The following is a 16,939-nucleotide window of genomic DNA, read 5'->3' as shown; positions in this document are numbered from 1 at the left end:
TACCCCATTCAAAATAGCCTCAAAAAAAATAAAATACTTGGAAATCTAACAAAAGAGATGAAGGGCCAGGGCAGACGCAGTGGGTTCTGGAGAGCAGGCGAAGGTCCAGGCCGGGTGCAGAGGCCAAAGGATGGCAGACCCGTTGCAGGAGCGCACGTTCAGGCTGCTGAGGGCCTACCTGGAGTACTGCGCCCGGGAGCCTGGCACCCCGGAGCCGCCGCCGTCCACACCCGAGGCCGCGGTGCAGCCGCTCAGTTACAACGGCCATACCGGCCCTTCTTCTCCCTCTACCGCGAGTACCAGGGAAACCGCGTGGAGCTGATGGCACGGATGACAGGCTGTTTTTTCCGACAGCCAGGGCCTCAACTGGGGCCATGTGGTGACGTTTGTGACCTTCGCGGGGACTCTACTGGAGAGAGGGCCGCAGGACACCGCCCGGGGGCAGAAGAGGGACAAAGTTGCCCTGGACTGCCAGCGTCTGGTGGCCTTGTGTGCTCAGCTCGTGGGGCGGCGCCGCACCTGGCTGGAGGCTCTTGGTGGCTGGAATGGCTTTTGTCTCTTCTTCAGGACACGCTTACCGCTAACTTTTTGGAGAAGACTGCTGGTCCAGATTTTTATGTCGCTCCTTTTAGCAACTGCCTTCATCTGTTTATGGAAACGATTTTATAAAAAGTTCTGACATTTTTAACCGATTTTTACCTGTTAACCATGACCAACTAAGTGACAATTCTAGGTGAGAAAAACCAGAACTCAGGAAAGCCTCCTCCCCCAAACATTTTTACCTGCATGCTACAGGGAGTCGTGTGGTGATGATTCGGCCAGTGTTTCAGCTCTGGGGAAAAATTCAGGTGTGAGGACAAGGCCACAAGAAGCTCTTTTCCAAGTGGGAAAGTTTGGAGTCTATAGGTTCTTTGCTCCAAAGAACTGCAGAAGAAACTGCCTTCCGTTGACTGGGAAATGTGCTCTTGGCTGCATTTGGATGAGTGAATAGAAGCTATTCCTGTCCATCCACAATTTCAGGGCTGCTGCTAACTTACCATGGCTGTGGCTTCAGGGAAAAATCATCCTCAGAGAAGCCTAAGTCCCAGTGCATCAAAGAATGTGGTATTAATCCTTTTATAAGGAATTATTTGAAATTGAATTATTTGAAACCTAAATCCTTTGATATCTAATTCCTGGGACATCTAGGTTTATAGAGCTAATATATTAGTTTTTTCCTCTGATTCGAACAAAATTTTACGTAACTTCAAAGTTTTAATAAATGTAGATCTTTTTAAAGATTAAAAAAAGAGATGAAAGACCTCTACAATGAAAACTATAGATCGCTAAAGAAAACATTAGAAGGCGGGAAGATCTCCCATGTTCTTAGATAGGCAAATTAATATTGTCAAAATCGACATACTACAAAAAGCACTATGCAGATTCAATGCAATTCCAATTAAAATCCCAATGATGTACCTCATAGAAATAGAGAAAGCAATTATGAAATTCATCTGGAAGAATAAAAGATCCAGAATAGACAAAGTTATTCTGAGCAGGAAGAGTGGTGCAGGAGGTATCACAATACTAGAAATAATAACAAAGATGGCATGGTATTAGCACCAAAATAGACAGATAGACCAATGGCATAGAATTGAAGACACAGAGACAAGCCCACATTAAATAGAGTTATCTCAGATTAGACAAAGGTACCAAAAACATACAATGGAGAATAGATAGGCTCTTCAACAAATGGTGCAGGAAAAACTAGAAATTAATATGCAACAAAATAAAATTAAACCCCTGTCTCTCACTCTGCACAAAACTCAACTAAAAATGGATCAAGGACCTAGGAATTATACCAGAGACCCTGCACCAAAAAGAAGAAAAAGTAGCCCTGAATCTTCATCATGTTGGTTTAGGACCTGACTTCCTTAATAAGAATCCCAGAGCACGAGAAATAAAAGCAAGAATCAATAAATGGGATGTATCAAGCTTAAAAGTTTTTTTTTTTTTTTTATCAGCAAAGGAAACAATCAATAATGTTAAAAAGACCCTACAGAGTGGGAGAAAATCTTTTCCACACACACTGCAGATAGAGCATTATTCTCCAAAATTTATAAAGAGCTTAAAATACTTTACTACAAAAATACAAAAAACCCAGTCAATAAATGGGCTAAGGAACTGAGCAAACACTTCACAGAAGAAGATCTACAGGTGATCAATAAATATGAAAAAGTGTTCATCATCTCTAGTAATTGGAGAAATGCAAATCAAAACCAACCTAAGATTTCATCTCACTCCAATTAGAATGGCTACTATCAAGAATACAAGCAATAACAAGTGTTGGCGTGGATGTGGGGGGAAAGGCACACTGATACATTGCTGGTGAAGTTACAATTTGGTTCAGTCACTTTGGAGAGCAGTATGGAGACTCCTCAGAAACCTTAGAATGGCCCCACTATTTAACCAAGCTATCCCATTCCTCTTGCCTATACCCAAAGGACTTAAAATCAGCATATACAGTAACGCAGCCACATCAATGTTTATAGCAGTTCAATTCCCAATAGCTAGACTGTGGAACCAAACTAGATGCCCTTCAATAGATGAATTGAAAAAAGAAACTGTGGTATATATACACAATGGAATAATACTCAGCCATAAAGAAAAATAAAATTATGGCATTTGCAGATAAATGGATGGAGTTGGAGAATATCATGCTAAGTGAAATAAGCCAATCCCCCCCAAAAAAAACAAAGGCAAAATATTTTCTCTGATAGGTGGATGATAATAAATAATGGGGGGGGGAGAATGGAGGAAATTTAAAATGTGTAGAGGGAAAGGGGGGGAAGGTCAGGGAAGGAAAGATAGTGCAGTGAGAGAGATATCATTACCCTATGTACATGTATGATTACATGAATGGTATGAACATACATTGTGTACAACCATAGAAATAAAAAGTTATAACCTTAAAGAAAAAAAACTGGAACAAGACAGTGATGCCAAGGATGCCCTCTTTCATCACTTCAATTCAACATCGACCTTGAAACCCTAGCCAGAGCAATTAGACAAAAGAAAGACATTAAAGGGATACAAATAGGAAAAGAAGAGCTCAAGCTATCACTATTTGCTGATGACATGATTCTATATTTAGAAAAGCCAAAAATCTCCACCAAAAAACCCCTAGAACTCATAAATGTATTCAGCAAAATAGCAGGATATAAAATTAACACCCATAAATCATTTGCATTCCTATACACCAATGACAAATCAATTGAAAGAGAAATCAGAAAAAATGATCCCATTCATTATAGCCTCAAAAAAAAACATACAAAAAAAAAAAAAAAAAAAAAAAAAAAAAAAAAACCTTGAGAATCAATCTAACAAAAGAGGGGAAAGTAGAGACAAGCCCATAAAAATAGTTATCTCATACTAGACAAAGGCACCATAAACATACATTGGAGAAAAGATAGCCTCTTCAACAAATGCTGCTAGAAAACTGGAAATCCATGTGTAGCAAAATAAAATTTAGACCCCTATTTCTCACCCTGCACAAAAATCAACTCAAAGTGGATCAAGGACCTAGGAATTAGACTAGAGACACTCTGCCTACTAGAAGAAAAAGTAGGCCCAAATCTCTATTATGTTGGCTTAGGAAATGAATTCCTCAACAAGATTCCTAAAGAGCAAAAATTAAAATCAAGAATCAATACAAAGCTTATTTACAACAAAGGAAACAATCAAAAATGTGAAGAGAGAGCCTACAAAATGGGAAAAAATGTTTTCCACCTGCACCACTAATAGAGCATTAATTTCCCAGATATATAAAGAACTTAGAAAACACCAAAAAACCAAATAACCCAATCAATAAATGGGCAGAAGAACTGAATAGGCACTTCACAGAAGAAGAAATACAATCAGTCAATAATATATGAAAAAAATGTTCAACATCTCTAGCAATAAATGCAAATTAAAACTACACTAAGTCTGGGATATAGCTCAGTTGGTAGAGTGCCTGCCTTGCAAGCACAAGGCCCTGGGTTCAATCCCCAGCACCACAAAAAAAAACAAACAAACAAACAAAAAAAAAAACAACAGCAACTAAGATTTCATTTCACTCCAGTCAGAATGGCAATTATCAAGAAATATAAGCAACAACAAATGTTGACGAGGATGTGGGGAAAAAGGCACTCTCATATGTTGCTAGTGGGATTGCAAATTGGTGCAACCAATTTGGTTTGCAACCAATTTGCAAACTCCAGTATGGAGTTTCCTCAGAAAACTTGGAATGGATCCACCATTTGACAGTTAACCACTCTTTGGCATACACCCGAAGGACTTAAAGTTAGCATACTATAGTGATGCACCCATATCAATGTTTATAGCAGCTCAATTCAGCTTTGGAACCAACCTAGATGCCCTTCAACAGATGAATGGATAAAGAAAACGTGGTAAATATAGAATATTTGGAATATCATATATGGAATATTACTCAGCCATAAAGAATAAAATTATGGCATTTGCCTGTAAATGGATGGAACTGAAGAGTATCACAGTATGCGAAATAAGCCAATCCCAAAAAACCCAAAGGCTAAATGTGCTCTCTGATATGCATATGCTAACTCACAATAAGGAGAGGGATATGAACTCATTGGATTAGACAAAGGGAAATAAATGGGAGGGAGTGTGGGAATAGGAAAGACAGTAGAATGAATCAGACGTAACTTTCCTATGTTCATAAATGAGTACACAACCAGTGAAATTCCACATCATGTACAAATATAAGAATGGGATCTTAATTAGAATAAGTTATGCTCCATGTATGTATGTTTCAAAATACACTCTATTGTCATGTATAAAAAGAACAAGTAAAAATTAAAAATAAACATATCAATATTTAAAACATGTTGATATATATGAAAAATATATTTGTATATTTTATATAATAAATATATACTTTTAAATATATAACATATATATTTTAAATCTATAATCACACATGTGAAAGTATATGTGAAAATCTATATAAATATATGTCTTCATATATGAATATATTTAGGGTTAGGTGAATGGTTATGTTTTTTTTAAAGACAGGGTATGAATATATAGATGAATATATATGAACAATACACAAAGCCATAAATCTATTTATATATAAAAACTCATTCATGTAGACTATCATATATATTTTTACCACATATATTCATATATATCTTCATATATACTGATATATATTTCATACCCTAGTACTAACCCTAGCCTTATTCCTAAACATAGTCCTAAACCTAAAAAACCCTAACCATAAATCAATTTATATATAAAGCATATATATTTATATAAATATCCATATATATTTTGACATATTTCTATATTCACATATGTTCATATGTCCATTTATATATAAATACCCTGTTTTTAACCAAACTGTAACAATATACCTAACCCTAAACATATTAATATATGAAACCATAAATATTTATATAGGTTTTCAGTATTTTTACATTATATTCATATATACATTCATATATATTGATATATATGCTAATACCCTAACCCTAACCCAAAGTTATTTCTAAACTTAGACCTAAATATAATAATACTCCATACCCAAGCCTACTTATATGTAATACCATATATATTTTATAAGTATTTATATATGTTGACCTATGTTTATTTATTCACATATATGTATATATTCACATATATTTAAAGCAAAACACCCAACACTAGACTGATTTATATAGGAAGACATATATATTTATATGTTTTCAAATATATTTTCACATATATACTCACATATATTGATACATATCCATATTCCCTAACCCAGACCCTACACCTACTCCTAAACATAATCCTAAACCTAACACTACCACTAAACCTACTAACATGTAAAACCATATATATTTACATGAATATTTATGTATATTTGGACAAATATATTTATATGTTCACATATATATTCAGATATATTCATTTATATATATTTTAAATATTTTAGTTGTAGATGAACATAATGCCTTTGTTCAGTGTTTTGTTTTGTTTTGTTTTGTTTTTTTACTTTTTAATGTGGTGCTGGGGAACAAACCCTGTGCCTCACGCTTGCTAGACAAGTGCTCTACCACTGAGCTACAACTCCAGCCCCCATTTATATATTAACACCCTGTCTTTAAAGGAAACTGTAACCATACATTGAACCCTAAACATATTCATATATGAATCCATATATACTTATATGGGTTTTCATAAATATTTTCACACATATATTTATGTATATTGATAATGTTCATTCCCTAACCCTAACCTTAATCCTAACCCTACTCCTAAACTTTGGCCTAAACCTAACACTATCCCTAAATTTAAACAACTTTATACATAATAAAGTTATATAAATATTTCTTTATTTATAAGTATAAATATTTATATAAGTATTCATATATATTTTGGCATATGTATTAATGTATTCACATATATATTTATAAATGTGTTTGATTATATCACATATATTCATATCATATCTTTAAACCAAACTGTAACTATATACATAACCCTAAATGTATTCATATATGAAACCATGTATATTTATGTTTCACATATATTTTCACATATTTATATATCTATTCATACATAATGATATGTATGCTCATACCCTAACCCTAACACTAATCCTACTCCTAAACTTAGTCCTAACTTTAACACTATCCCTATACCTAAAGCTACCTATACATAAAACCAGATATATTTATATGAATATTTATGAACAGTCTGACAAATATGTTTATATATTAACATATAAATTCATACATATACATAAATATTCATTAATATATTCATATATATCTTTAAACCAAACTGTAACTATACACCTAACCTTAAACTTATCCATATATGAAACCATATAAAATTACATAGGTTTTAATATATATTTAGATATATATTCATATATATTTATATGTTAATTCCCTAAACCTAACCCTAATCCTAACTCTAAACTTCATCAATCCCTAAATCCATTCCTAAAACTAAACCTACTTATATAGAATTCCATATATATTTTATATTCATATATATTTTGAGATATATATTCACATATAAATTCCTATATATTCATTTATACATTGAAATCCTATCTTTAAACCAAACAGTAAACATATACCTAAAAAAAAATATCCATATATGAAACTGTTTATATAGGTTTTCATATATTTTTACATATGTTCATATATATTCATATATATTGATATATATGTTAATATCCTAACCCTAACCCTAAGCTTATTCCTACCCCTGTCAAGATGACTAAATGTAAACCTACTTATATATAAAACTATATATTTAAATGAATATTCATATATATTTTACATACATATTTACATATCGATATATATATTCATATCCTATCTATAAAAGAAACTGTATCCACACAAGGGTATATATGAAGCTATATATATTGATGGTTTCATATATATGGTCATATATATTTATATATATTGATATGTATGTTAATTCCCTAACTCTCACCCTAAACCCGCCCCTTAATTTAATCCTAACTTTAACCATATCCCTATATCTAAGTCTATTTTTTTAGAGAACCATATATATTTTTTAAAAGCAATTTTTAGTTTTTTATTTTAATAATTTTTTAGTTGTAGCTGGACATAATACCTTTATTTTTTTAATGTGGTGCTGAGGATCGACCCAGTACCTCACATGTGCTAGGTGACTACCACTGAACTACAACCCCAGTCCAAGAACCAGATATATTTATAACTATCCATATATATTTTGAAATGTATACTTGTATATTCACATATGAATTATATATTTATTATTAATATATTCGTACCTTATCTTTAAACCAAACTGTAAACATATATCTAACACTAAACCTATCCATGTATGAAGCCATATATACTTATAGTTTTTCATATATTCTTCACATATATATTCACATATTTATTCTTATATATTGACATATACTAATGTTAACCTTATCCCTACTCCTACTTTTAATATTAGTACTAACTGGGCTGGGGATATAACTCAGTGTGTAGAGTGCTTGCCTGTCAAGCACAAGGCCCTGGGTTCCACAAAAAAAAAAAAAAATTAGTACTGATCATAATACTATCCCTATACCAAAACCTACTTAAGTAGAAAACCAGATATATAAATAGAAAAGTCTCATATGTTTTGAAATGTATATTTATATATTCACATATAAATTCAAATATTCATAAATATTCATTAATACATTTGTCACATCTTTAATCTAAACTGTAACTATACACATAAGACTAACCTATCCATATATGAAACCATTTGTATTTATATATATTTTCATATATATATTCATACATATGTTCATTGATATATATATATTCATACCCTACCCCAACCCGAACCCTACTCTTAAGCTTAGGCCTCAACCTAACACTATCCCCAAAACCTAAACATTCTTATATATAATATCATAAACAATTATATGAATATATGTTTTCATGTATTCACATATATATTTATTTATATATTCATATCCTTCCTTTAAATCAAACCTTAACAATACACCTAACACTAAACCAATACATATATTAAGCCATGTATATGCATATAATGTTTCATTTATATTTTTACATAGCCATATACAGATTTATATGTTAATTCTGAAGCAGGAACGCTTTCCTAGGAGTTTTCTTATCTCTGTTATATCTGCGCAAGTCTTGAAACCCAGAAGTCTGTACTATGTACATGATGCTGAGAACAAAGGGCTGTGCTCAACCTTTGGGAAAGATTCTGCTGAACCTGCACCGGTGCTAAATAAACCTTGCTCTTTTACATCTTTGAGTGCGGCTTGTTTCTCTCCAGTGCCATAATGTTCCATAACATATTTTTGTGCATTGGCCAGGAAACCAACAATTGAGCTGGCCCTTTGTGTCGCCACTGTCAGGGACCTGGAGAAAGCCACAGCACCAGCCTGGTGACAGATGAATAGGTGCTGGACGGCCACTTGCCTAATCCCAGCTCTCACTGGAGCTGCACTGACCCTGGCTCTCACTACTTCCTGAATGGACTCAGAAGGAAAATGAAAGCAGGTTTCAGGACAGGATGTCAATCTGTTAAGTCCTCTGGGAACATCTGCCCAAGTCAAGTCCTGCCCTATGACAAAAGGGGAAACGGATCACTTCCCAGTGACCTGTCACTCAGTATAGGTTCTACTTCCTTGGGAGGTCTGTCTGTTGGTCAATTCTGGGTGTGTGTGTGTGTGTGTGTGCATCTGGAGTGAAGGAGAGTCCATGCTCCACCATCTTTGGGCTATGGAGCCTGAGTGAGTCCCAACCTGTGGTTCCCTGGTGACCTCATAAGGTTTAAGGCATCACCAACTGCTGGGGGACCAAAAGTCCCTCCCTGGAAGGTTGGTCTGGGTCAGGGTCTTATACTGACCTGCCATTGATGCTAAGAGGAACCTAAATCTCTGTGAAGAGAGCAGCCAGAATCAGGCACGGTCGCACATACCTATAATTCTAGCAGCTCAGGAGGCTGAGGCAGGAGAATCACAAGTTTAAAACACAGCCTCAGCAAATGCAAGGTGCTAAGTAACTCAGTGAGATCCTTCTCTAAATAAAATACAAAAAATAGGGCTGGGGATGTGGCTGTGGTCGAGTGCCCCTGAGTTCAATCCCTATTACTCACCCTCCCCCCCAAAAAAGAGGTGGACGTAGGTGTGTGTTCATGTGTTGGTTTCCCCCTTGTGTGACACCATCTCAGGGTGGGAATTTTCATATAATGGGCAGCTCAGCTTCAAAACTTCTAGTCTAGAGAGAGAGGATGCCAGCAGGGGAAAAATGACACTGAAATTCCCCCCAGATAACCCATAGAGCTATCTACTTAACTTATGGTAAAATATGTTTAAATATATTTTAAAAGTTCTAGAATAAAGTATAAAAAGAGATGATAAAATACTGTTGTTTTATTTGGACTCAAGAAACTATCCAAAAGCCTTTAGTGTTCTAACTCAAACTTTAGGCCTCTTTAAGGTCAAAACTCCCTGACTTCTGCCTCTAGGAATGATGCCAAAAATGAGGGGGAAAGAAAATCTAAGACAACTACAGTTGCTCCTACTCCTCCACCTGCCCTGTATCCTTCACTATCCAAGCTAAGAAAGGAATTAGAGTTATGCCAAAAGGACATTCAGATTATTTTTCGGGGGAAGAAACAGGAATGATTTGGAGGATAACAATGACAGCTTGGGAGTATTTATGGTCATGTCATTTTTCTCCAAAACCTCTGTTTTGTTTAAGCTCATGGTTTCTGTGATAAATTCACATTTGTTCCTGCACACCTAAATTAATACATTTTGTTCCAATTAGTCTTGTTTTGTCCAACTGGAGTTTTTAGTCTACTGTTTTTCCTGCTGTCTTTGTTCAGAGGTCAATTATTCAAGGAAAAGTTTTTTTAAAAAACTTTGTTTCCTGATGGTTTTTATATATTTGTGTTCATCTGTGTATTATATGTTGTGTCTATTGTGTGTTGTGTGGTATCAAAATTGGCTCATAATAAATGAGTACTTGTAAATTTAATAAATGGAGCCAAATACTTTTTAGTTCACATGACTTAAACATTTTTTTAAAAGGTTCAATTTAAATTGGTTAAACACATAGTAATAAAAATGTCTTTAAAATTACTAACACGTGTTTTTCTAGGTGGTCAAACAAGCAATAGAGTACGTCTAGAAAATGTTTAAAGTGTAATATCCATTGCTTCTAAGATTTTTCTTTAGCAGGAACAGATGGCTTGTGCTGTTAACTATGCTTGTCTGATATCTTGATTTTTATGGAAAATGTAAAGTTAATAAAATTGAGTAAATTAGATTAAACATAAATGGGATTAGTTTTCATAAATGTGTTTGTTAGAGAAGATGTTTAGTTAACTTACAAAGTTAAAATACTAAAATATCAATTGCTAAATATATTCAAATTACATAAGATAACATATATTTAAGAATTATGTGTGTTTTTATAAATCAGCAAATAAAAAAGGAAAACATCCCTAATGCCTCCCAGGGAAGCCACACATGATCAAGACCCTGACCCATCCTGGAAGATAGAACAACAGGTAAAGGAAAAGGAGCTGAGAGGCTTCTCACTAGGCCCCAAGAGTAACCTCCTCAAGAATCTCAGCTGACTCTTAACAGTAGATAGGAACAAGATCAGTTCTGACCAACTTCGTCTTTTTTTTTTTTTTCCAACTTGGTTTTAAATGCCTGGCAAGAGGATTATAACCAAAGCACAGTCATACATGGGCTGACATTCATGCTAAGGTGGTACAACTTGTGACAAAGGGGTTAAAGATCACCTGGAAGTTACAACTAAACTATTATCAGGAAACCATCGTACACTGGATCAAAGTGTTACCAATTAGTTTGTTTAGGATTAGGTCTAGTCTTAACTACATAGACACCCCAAGAGGCCCCCAAAGACAACAGCCCTGCTTTATTCACTTTGGAAGGTGACTAACCTTTGCACAGAAGAAGCTTGAGGAATCCCCCCTGGCTGAGGTAAGTGGACTGTTCTTATTCTCTATACTCATCTATGTACTGTGATGCTTTGGCACTGCCACCCTTTCCCCCTCTCAGTTGCTACAGTCTTAGCTTCAGTATTCACTGTAGGATTAACAACAACTGCTCCAACCAGTTGGCATTGGGTTAAAAAGCTTCTATTAGCAGTCTTTTACCTTCTTTTGACAGGATGCTTTGTTACTATTGGGAGTGTTTGATCTGGCTCTTGTTTGTAGACGAGCCTCTCACCTTGTGACCCATGTCTTCATATGACTCAATCAGGCCAAGATATCACCACAACCCTACCCATTTCATACCCTTTTCTCCTACCAGGAAACTATCTCAGGAACCTACAGGTTGAATAAAAAGATCACCCATATCCTAGTCCAGACCTGCAAAGGTTGGAACCCAAAGAATTACTTGGAAGATGGTTTTCAATGTTTGGAGGAATTCAAGAGTCTCATAAGTTTCCTGATTTGTATGTTAGGGGTCTGCCTTCTCCTGCTTTGCCTGTTACCCCTGGTTATAAAATTTATTTCTAGTATCATAGAGGTTCTAATTAAAAGGAAACTGGCTGCTCATGTCATGATGTTATAAAAATATAAACCATTAAATCAGGATGATGCTCTTTGACCCTGAAAGGATCTGAGCATTGAAAGTGGAAATATGATAGAGATTTTCTCAGAACACACACATACAAAAATAACATAATGCCATCAGTATCAATGTGAGCCTTCCACAACTCAATTGTAACACTTTTTGCCTTAAAAAAACAAAACAAAACAAAAAACCACTTAAGGGAACTAAGTATTTAATTCACTTGGAGGAGACTCCCTCAGGGGTTCAAGAACTCCCCTACACTCTTTAATAGAGCCTTAAGCACTGATTTGGCTTGGTTCCCAGGACAGGATCCAAATTGTGTCTTGTTACAATATGTTGATGACCTTCTGCTGGCCAACTCAACACAGGCACAATGCTACAAGGAACAAAGTCCCTCCATTTCCTATTAACATCAAGCATCAAAGGAAAAGGCACAAATCTGGCAGAGACAGGTTAAATACTTAGATTTTAACATCATATATGGAATGCTGGGGACTAAAAGAAAATGTTGGGTTTCCCATCAACCCTATCCACACCACTCTTCAAAAAGTTCAAGAGTTCCTAGAACCAGGAGAACTCCATGGAATGTGAATCATTGGATTCTCAGGCTTGGCCAAACCCCCTCTGAGGCCTTGAAAGGAGAGGGGGGAAAAAAGCCCCTCTTGAGTAGAGACCAAACCAGGAGGTAACCTTTTAGACAATCAAGGCCAAATTCTCTGAGGCCCCAGCCCTGAGACTTCCTAATGTAACCAGAGCTCAACCTCTTTGCTCATGAAAGGAACAAAATGGCCTTGGGAATCCTAACCCAAGAATTTGGACCTTGGCAAAGGCCAATGGCATATTTATCTAAACAAATTAACTCAGTCATGGCCAGATGGCTGCCCTGCCTCAGAGCACTGGTAGCCACTACTTTGCTGATAAGGGAAGCTGACAAGTTAAAACTGGACAAAACCTCAATGTTAAAGTTCCACATTCAATTGTAACCCTGATGGATAACAGAGGTCACCATTGGCTCACAAATATACAAATGACTCAATATCAAGGGTCGCTATGTGAGAATCCATGGGTAAAAGTGGAAGTTGTACAAACTAAACTCAGCTACCTTCCTACTGGGCAAAGCAGGTCCACCTGATCATAGCTGTTTAGAAGTATTGCATAAAATATTTTCCAGCAGATCAGACTTGACTGATACGCTGCTACAGAACCCAAACTTGGTCCTATATACTGATGGAAGTAGTGTCATAAAAGATAAAAATAAGAATGACTGGATATGCTGTGGTGTTCAACTCTAAAGTGATGGAAACAGAGGCACTTCCCCAAGAATGGCCAGCACAAAGAGCAGAATTATGGACATTAATCAAGACACTAGACCTCCGCCAAGACCAGGGAGCCAACATCTATACCAACTCATGGTATGCTTTTACTGTACATGTCTATGGGACCTTATACATGGAAACAGGACTCCTTACTGCAAAAGAAAAAGGGATCAAGAATCAAGCCAAAATTTTGAAACTTCTAGAAGTAGTATGAGAGCAAAAAAGTATGAGAGCATTTGCAGTGGCAATTGTCCACTGCAAGGGTCACCAAAAGAAAGACAACCTGGTGACCAAAGGAAACTACCATACTGACGCTGCACCAAACAGGCTGTCCAGAAGCAGCTGCCAAAAAATCCAAAAGTCTTGCTAGTCCCAGAAATGCCAGCTGTTCCCAGGTACTCTCCTGAGCAAGAGAAATAGATTTTTAAAAAAGGAAGGGGAAACGAAGACTAAGACAGATTAATGGCTCACATGAGACCACTGAGTTTATATTCCAGAACAACTAGCTTACAGACTGGTCCACCAACAACCTGAACTGATGCACATGGGGAAAAATGCCATGGAAACCTTATTAGGCCAGTACTATGTCACTGCTCATCTCCAAGCACTCTGCTTCTCTGTCTCCCAGTGTTACATGACCTGCTTACATAACAATGCTCTCCAGTTACCTAATAAACCAGCAGAAACACAGCACTGTGGACTGTCCCTGTTTGAGGATATGGAAGTGGACTTCGTTGAAGTCACCCTGAGTCAAGGATATAAATACTTATTAATTTTTGTCTGCACCTTCTCGGGATGAATGGAATTCTTTCCTACCTGAACTAAAAAAAAAATCCATATATATTTTAACATATACATTTATATATTCAATTCATATTCATATATATTCATGTATTTAAATTTATATATTCATACACTATCTTTAAACGAAACCATAACCATACATCAAACCCTACACATATCAACATATGAAACCACATATATTTATATAGGTTTTTATATATGTTGTTACATATATAAACATATATAGATATATAAGTTCATTTCCTAACCCTAACCCTAACACTAACCCTAAATTTATTAAACCCTAACTCTACTTCTAAACATAATCCTACTCATATAGAATTCCATGTTTATATGAATATTCATATATGCCTTGATATGTATATTTATATATTCTCATTAAATGCATAGATATTCATATTTATTTATGCACATATTCATACCGTATCTTCAAACCAAAACGTAATAATACACCAAACACTAAAATATCATATATGTAATCATATATACTTGTATAGGTTTTCATACATTATTTCACATATATTTATATATTTCATATATATTTTTAAATTTTATTAGGTGTAGATGGACACAATACCTTTATTTATTTATTTTTATGTGGTTCTGAGGATCAAACCCAGTGCTTCACACATGCCAGGTAAGTGCTCTACCATGGAGCCATAACTGCAGTCCCATATATACTGATATATGTCTACTCATATCCTAATACAAACCCTAACCCTATTCCTAAACTTAGTATTAACCCTAAAAACAGCCCTAAACTTAAATCAATTTATATAAAATACCATGTTTTTAATATCATATATATTTTTATATATGTATTTATTCACATATATATTCATTTATATGTTAATATCCTATATTTAAACCATATCATAACCATATACTTAACCATAACCAAATCCATATTTGAAACCATGTATATTTATATAGTTTTCATACATATTTTCACATATATTTTGGGAAATATATGTTCATTCCCTAACCCTAATCATACCCTAACATCACCACATATCCTAAACTGACTGATATGTAAAACAATATATACAAATATTCATATATATTTTGACATACATATTTATATATTAACATATATTCATATATTCATTTATATAGTCATACCCTGTATTTAAATGAAGCCATCACCACACAGCTACCTGTAAACATATATACATATGAAGTCATATATATTAATGTTTTCATATATATTTTCACATATATATTCATATGTAGTGATATATATGTCCATTCTCCAACCCTAACCCTACACATAAATTTAGTCCTACTCTAACACTACCTCTAAACTTAAACCTACTTATATAGAAAACCATATGTATTTATATGTGTACACACATATATTCTGAAATGTATATTTATATATATATTCAATATAAATTCATGTATATTCATATATATTCATTTATACATTATACCTTATTTTTCAATAAACCATAAGCATACACCTAACCCTAAACCTATCCATGTATAAAAACATGCATATGTATATAGATTTTCATAGATTTTCACATATATATTCATACAGTAACCCTAACCCTACTCATAGTATTAGTCATAAACTTAACACTACCCCTATACTAACTGTGCTTGCATAGAAAACCAGATATATTGATATGAATATGTGGTGCTCAGTATCAAACCCAGTGCCTCACATGTGCCAGACAAGTGCTCTACCACTGAGCTACAACCCAGTCTTTCACATCATATCTTTAAACCAAACCATAACTGTACACATAGGACTAAATCTCTCCATATATGAAACCATATATATTAACATAGATTTTCATATATTTTCACATATACATTCATTTACATATTCATTCATTACATATATGTTCATAACCTAATCCTAACCCTAATCCTATACCTAAACTTACACCTAATTATAACACTACCCCTAAAATGAAACAATCTTATATTAATACCATAAATATTCACATACACATCGACATGTTTCATATATTTACATATTTATAAATATAATTTTGTGTACTTACACATATTATCTTATATATTTTTACCATTTATTTATTTATTTATTTATTTATTTTGGTGCCAGGGATTGAACCCAGGGGCACTTAACCACTGAGTCATATCCCTAGACCTTTTTTGTATTTTATTTAGAGACAGGTCTCACTGAGTTGCGTAGGGCCTCACTAAGTTGCTGAGATTGGTTTTGAACTTTCGATCCTCCTGCCTTAGTCTCCCAAGTTGCTGGAATTACAGGTGTGTGCCACCACATCTGGCTCATACTCAATATTTAAACCAAACCATAACCATGTATCTAACACTAAACCTATCTACATATGAGGTCATATATTTATGTAGTGTTTTTGTATATTTTCACCTGTAAATTCATATATATATTCATATATATTGATATATGTTGATTCCCTAACCCTAACACTAATCCTATCCCTTAACTTAGTCCTAACCTTAGCACTGCCCCTACACTTAATCCTACTTATATAGAAAACCAGATATATTTATATTAATATTCAAATATATTTTGACATGTGTATTTATATATTTACATATCAATTCATATATATTCATACCTTTAAACCAGTTATCATATACCTAACCCTACAGCTATCAATATATAAAAACATTGCACATGCACAAGACCCTGGGTTCAAGCCCCAGCACCAAAAAAAAAAAAAATATATAT

General features: G+C 34.5%; 1 protein-coding gene and 1 pseudogene across 4 annotated transcripts in view; one reads left to right on the top strand and one right to left on the bottom strand.

The window, feature by feature from the left end:
• The window catches only part of WBP4 (WW domain binding protein 4), an 87,052-nt gene that overhangs the window by 2,440 nt on the left and 67,673 nt on the right, over positions 1-16,939 (bottom strand). The gene's annotated exons all lie outside the window — the stretch shown is intronic.
• LOC306660293 (bcl-2-like protein 10) lies at positions 45-679 on the top strand (annotated as a pseudogene). The gene has a single exon. The product of its transcript is annotated as a bcl-2-like protein 10 (transcript).

This window comes from Sciurus vulgaris (genome assembly GCF_902686455.1).
Source record: "Sciurus vulgaris genome assembly, chromosome: 4".
Lineage (NCBI taxonomy): Eukaryota > Metazoa > Chordata > Mammalia > Rodentia > Sciuridae > Sciurus > Sciurus vulgaris.
The sequence above is the reverse complement of the archived record's forward strand: the minus strand, read 5'-3'. Positions and strand labels throughout refer to the sequence as shown.